This window comes from Adiantum capillus-veneris, chromosome 9, assembly GCF_014529385.1.
Source record: "Adiantum capillus-veneris isolate H3 chromosome 9, ASM1452938v2, whole genome shotgun sequence".
NCBI lineage: Eukaryota > Viridiplantae > Streptophyta > Polypodiopsida > Polypodiales > Pteridaceae > Adiantum > Adiantum capillus-veneris.
In genome coordinates, this window is record NC_140939.1 from 13831656 (window position 1) to 13837842 (window position 6187).

Sequence of the window (6187 nt, forward strand, 5' to 3'; positions counted from 1 at the left end):
TTAGGGACTTTCTCCATATTTTCTTAAAAACCCTCAGCTAACTAGTCACTGCGCTAGTTGAGCCAAAAAAATAAAAAATATAAGTATATTATGGCCCATTTGTGTGTAAATATTTTATTGTATATAGGGCTTAAATAAAATGATTTTTCATAATTATTTTGGTATTTATTTAAATATTTATACTTAGGGGTGTGTTATTTATGCTATGTACATTTACTCATCATTACCATATTTTTTCTTACCATTTTGCATACTCTTTATTCCATATAAAAATAATTTCATGCAAGCTTCTCTTATTTTTGATGTAACTCCATCCCAATAAAAATCCAAAAAACTAGTTTTATTTAGTGTATATTTTTTCACTATTGTCATTTTTTCCTTCCTACATCTATTCTCTATTACTCTCATAAATTAAACCACAAAAAATATTCATCTTTTTATGGTAGACTTATAATGAGAGAGATTTATTTTGACCCCTTTATATTTTTTCCACCTATATTATTTATATTTGACATGTGCATATTTTTTTAGACCCCTCAATATTTGATTTTCTTAGTTGTACTATTCACTTATATCATGATCTCAATAATATCTTCAATTATAGACCTACCAAATAAGGTCAAGGGTATGTGGCATGCATGCATGCACCATGGGGAGCTCACTCTTGGAGGTATTCAAAAGAATCATCCAAAGAAGGACCTCACAAGGACTTTGTGCAGTGGAAAAAATAGTCGGTTTTGCTGAATTTTTAAAGATCACATGCTCTCCGAATTTGAAAAGGTGATACAAATAAAAGTTGTAGCTCGTGAGCTGAACTTTCACCTCAAATTTTTTCATAGTTTTTTGAGCTACGAGTTGTGAGCTATGATTTTATTGGTGGACCCCAGTTTGCCCATGCTATGCAGCCACACTCCCTCTTCCACTTTATCATTTTCCTCTTTCACACACACTCCTCCCTCTCCTTCGCACTCCCAAACCTGCAACTCCCATGTCCTAATTCACCCTTTTCACCATTGCCACATCTCTCACACCTCCATAGCCTTCATCCTCCATTTCTACACCCTATGTGTCCCTCTTTCTCTCTACATATATGTCCATATTACCATACTCTCTTCAGCTTTGTAAAGAACTTCAAAAAATCAGCAAAAATCCAAGAATAATCTCTGCAAATGAAGGCTTTTATCATGAATTTTCCAAGGTTTGAAGATAACATAGCTTCATCGACACGCGCTACTTCGCCATGCTGATTGCTTCTTCTTCCGGTGCTGTAAAGAGGTGAATGTCAACTTCTCCAAAGCTTCAACCTCTCTTTACAAGCTCATCCCTTCTCTAACTTTTCTCATCATATATCTCACCATTTGGTGAATGATTTTGTAAATATTTTTAGTGATAATTACTAACTACTAACCACTAACCTTATTGTAAAATGCACCCTCTACTAGAGTAGGCACTCCCAAATTATTCACTCAATCCTCTCTCCTTTCATCCTCAATAATTCTCTTCCCTTGAGCCCACATCCATGTGACTCAAAGGACAAGAGAGACCCACCCTCATTAAAAAAAATAAAAATATGCATAATCTTTTATTCTTTCAAATAAACTTGATTAGGCCTAATCCAAATCAGGGCTTCTAAAACCTATAAATAGAGCCCTTCTCTCCCTTGTAAATCATCACATGATCACACTACACCACACCATTCTCAACACATAACACACCACTCTTCAAGCCTAGTTGTGTAGATTGTGTGCATCGTGAGTGCTCTATTCCATCATTACACATAGGTGCATGGAGAAGCTTGAAGTTAGTTATGCCATCTAGAGGAGTGGAGTGTATGCTATACTCTTCACCACACTTGTAGCCTACTCTTGTGCATAAATAAGGTTTATAGTTTTGGGTGCAATTGTATGTTGCAACTACGACTCTTCTCTCCAAATTGACTTGATAAGTTGGCTAATCTGGTGGTTGAAGGTATATTGTCCTTGAAGTTTGTTGTGCCATTTCATGCTTGGTGGTTTGAGGGCTTGTTGAATTGTTTGCCTAAAAGGTAAATTGTAAGAGGGTGCTCGGTGAGAGGGCTCCCGTGACCCTAAGACAATTTGTGTATTGGCAACAAGGTCAAGTTTTGTGTTGTCTCTCTATTTCTCATCAAGCTTTGTGTGCATCTAGTCTTTAAGGCTAAGACTGAGTTGCTCAAGTTGATTTGTGCTCTTTACCTCTCTCTGGTGTGGTGAATGTTTGTGTTTGGTGTGTGTGGCTATCTTGCATTCCCCTCTCTTTGTGCGTTTGAGTACAAGGAGATATCACGTGCGTCCTAGTTCGCATCTACAACTAGGTGGTGCCCCTTTTCTTGTTTGGTTTCTGGCTGTGGGTTGTTGTTGTCTCTGATTTTGCTTGCCCCAGCCCCAATTGAGCAGCACGGGAGCTTCGAAGGGTGTTTAGAGGCCGCTCTTCTTGTTGCCCGCCCCGGACCGCCTCAAATTGGTGCCCCCACGGAGGAACTGACTTTGTGCTTATTGTTGTTGTATTGCATGAATGCTTGAATTTAACATAATCAAGAAGATTATATGAATCATGAAAACTTGTATGATTGAGTTTAATTTCAATGCAACAAAAATTGATCCAAAATATGGTTTGGATTACCATAACATAAGAAAGGAAAAAACATTTTCACATAAGAATCTAGAATTCATGAGACCTTTTAAAATTTTGTGTAGTTAGTTGATGTCATGGGAGAAAATGATTGTTTGGAACTAATCTTTTGTGTGGTTCTAGCATTGAGAGACTATGACACGCTATACCTTTGATGATATCCCAATCTTCTTCGGAAATCTAGAAGAAGATGTTGATGATTTTCTTGCTGATTTTAGAATGGTTTGTCGTATCCTTGGTAAAAGGGATGACATTGAAAAAGGGGATTTTCTATTGCTATGCCTTAGAGGCAACGCTGAGCAATGGTTTTGGAGTATGTCTTCTCAGATTGAAGATGGGTATACCCAAATTTCCAAAGCTTTGAAGATCAGATTCTCTAAATTTCCAACAACAGAGACAGCATGGGCTTCATTAGGGAGACTTCAACAACATGGTGAAGACTACTATGCTTATGAGGATATTTTTTCTCGTCAATGGGGAAGATGTGGATTTAGTTCTACATTTCTAGATTATGTAAAAATGGAGCAATTTATTTCGGGTTTGTCTTCTTTCCTAAAGACTAAGGTTACTTGTAGTGGACCCTCTACCTTTGAAGAAGCGGTCACTATTGCCCGAAGGAAGTTTCACAAGTACTTATACATCAAAAATGGTTTCCATCATGCTGGAAGAACCAACCATCATGAAAGTGTTTCTATCAAGGAGTCATCTCCTTTGCCATACTTGTCTCCTTCTACTCCGACAAATGTTGAAGAAGTTACTTACATGCCAACTGATTATTCAAGTGCTAAAGTGTGTGGCCAAGACTCAAATGTGGAATCTCTTTCTTCTACCTTCATCAAAAGCATGCAAAAACCGACACAAGATATCTCAAATGGCATTGATGATTCAATAATGGATACATCCAACCTTTTGGCGGAGGATCAATTTCTAGTCCGAGCAGACGAAGCTTTTGTGCAACATGACTCTATGGAGAATGAAGACCTTGAAGGTAACCTTGATCTTATGGAATGTTTTGAGAGTGTATCTTGTCTAAAAGAAGAGAGTGAAGAAGAAGATGAGATCATAGGTGGGGAGATTATATACCACATTGATCATAAAGAGATGATTGTGTACATGGAATGCCAACTCCAAAACAAAGTAGAAGAGTGTGAGTTGAATCCATGTGAGGATAATCTTCAAAAAGTGTTTGAGGATGTTGAAAAGCATTGGTATGACCCATATATGTTAGGCATAGAGGAACCTATCATGCAAGAAGCCAAAGTTTTCACAAAATCAAACAGTAATCCATCAACCTTTGAGGTGGTACAATGTGAGGAGTTACAACCTTGCCAAAGGGGGGGCTTAGAAGGGGATGAAGAACATGGAAGAGTAGTAAAAAATAAAATCATAAAAGGAAACTTTCAGAAGGGTATCATTCTCTCCAATGGTGTTTTAGTGGGTGGATCTCCATTCATGGGACAATCTCTTAGCAAGAAAATCCAAGCTTTTGAAGCCCCAATCATCTTCACATTGGGTTTCACCTCTTCAAAGTCAACTTCTCCTCTCTTCACATATACCTTTCATCGAGGGCACCATACCTTCTTAAGTGGAAGAGGACATGAATACTTGGTGATGAACAGATGTTTCCAAACCTTCTACATTTGGTTCTTTGGTGTATGGAGGTCACACATTGTGATGCTTATGGTCTTCATCATAGATGAAAAACTTGTTGATTGCTACTTGTGGATATTTCATCAATCAGTACCAAAATCTATTCTCTTCCAATGTGTTGGAAGCAATAGAAACCTTCGTCTATTATCTACTTATGTGGTAAACTATTTGCAATATCTTCCAATAGCAGTTGGAAGCATGGATCAAGCTTTCCTAAATCATGAAGGTCATAGAATTTTTGACTTGATGAGCCTACCCAGGTTGAATGAATTTTATGAGCTACAGTTCAGGAATTTGCTCATACAAGCTCTTGAAAATCGTAGAAAATATATCAACTTTACATAGGAGGAAGAGCAACCAATCTTTTATATCACATTCATAGTGATAGATGCAATGATAGACAACAATAAAATCTACAAGTTTCTTCAACCGAAATCAGTAAGTGATTCCATACCATACATCTCTCTTTGGGAAAGATATTTCAAGATCTTTGATCCTGGGGGGTGCTTGTGGAAACTTTCTCAATGGAGGAGGTTTACTCAGTCACTTCATTACATCCTGCTATTGGCTCTAAGAACCTTTCATATCACACAAGGTTTTTTAATCATACAACCAAGGTTCTTCAAAGATGAGAGCAGACAAAGACAGACGTTACACAATCTACATGTTGTATGGTCGGATAAATGGTACATTCATGTACCAATATCTAAGGGGGGGGGGGGGCTAATGATGGCCGTTTTTCGGCTTTCCATAATTGCCATAGTAAGCTACCTCACCCTATCAAATCACTCAAACATTTTGGTTATCCCTACCATTTCACTGTACATAGGCGTGTGTCAGTTAGGAACTTTCTCCATATTTTCTTAAAAACCCTCAGCTAGCTAGTCACTGCACTAGTTGAGCCAAAAAAATAAAAAATATAAGTATATTATGGCCCATTTGTGTGTAAATATTTTATTGTATATAGGGCCTAAATAAAATGATTTTTCATAATTATTTTGGTATTTATTTAAATATTTATACTTAGGGGTGTGTTATTGATGCTATGTACATTGACTCATCATTACCATATTTTTTCTTACCATTTTGCATACTCTTTATTCCATATAAAAATAATTTCATGCAAGCTTCTCTTATTTTTGATGTAACTCCATCCCAATAAAAATCCAAAAAACTAGTTTTATTTATGTATATATTTTTTCACTATTGTCATTTTTTCCTTCCTACATCTATTCTCTATTACTCTCATAAATTAGACCACAAAAAATATTCATCTTTTTATGGTAGACTTATAATGAGAGAGATTTATTTTGACCCCTTTATATTTTTTCCACCTATATTATTTATATTTGACATGTACATATTTTTTTAGACCCCTCAATATTTGATTTTCTTAGTTGTACTATTCACTTATATCATGATCTCAATAATATCTTCAATTATAGACCTACCAAATAAGGTCAAGGGTATGTGGCATGCATGCATGCACCATGGGGAGCTCACTCTTGGAGGTATTCAAAAGAATCATCCAAAGAAGGACCTCACAAGGACTTTGTGCAGTGGAAAAAATAGTCGGTTTTGCTGAATTTTTAAAGATCACATGCTCTCCGAATTTGAAAAGGTGATACAAACAAAAGTTGTAGCTCGTGAGTTGAACTTTCATCTCAAATTTTTTCATAGTTTTTTGAGCTACGAGTTGTGAGCTATGATTTTATTGGTGGACCCCAGTTTGCCCATGCTATGCAGCCACACTCCCTCTTCCACTTTATCATTTTCCTCTTTCACACACACTCCTCCCTCTCCTTCGCACTCCCAAACCTGCAACTCCCATGTCCTAATTCACCCTTTTCACCATTGCCACATCTCTCACACCTCCATAGCCTTCATC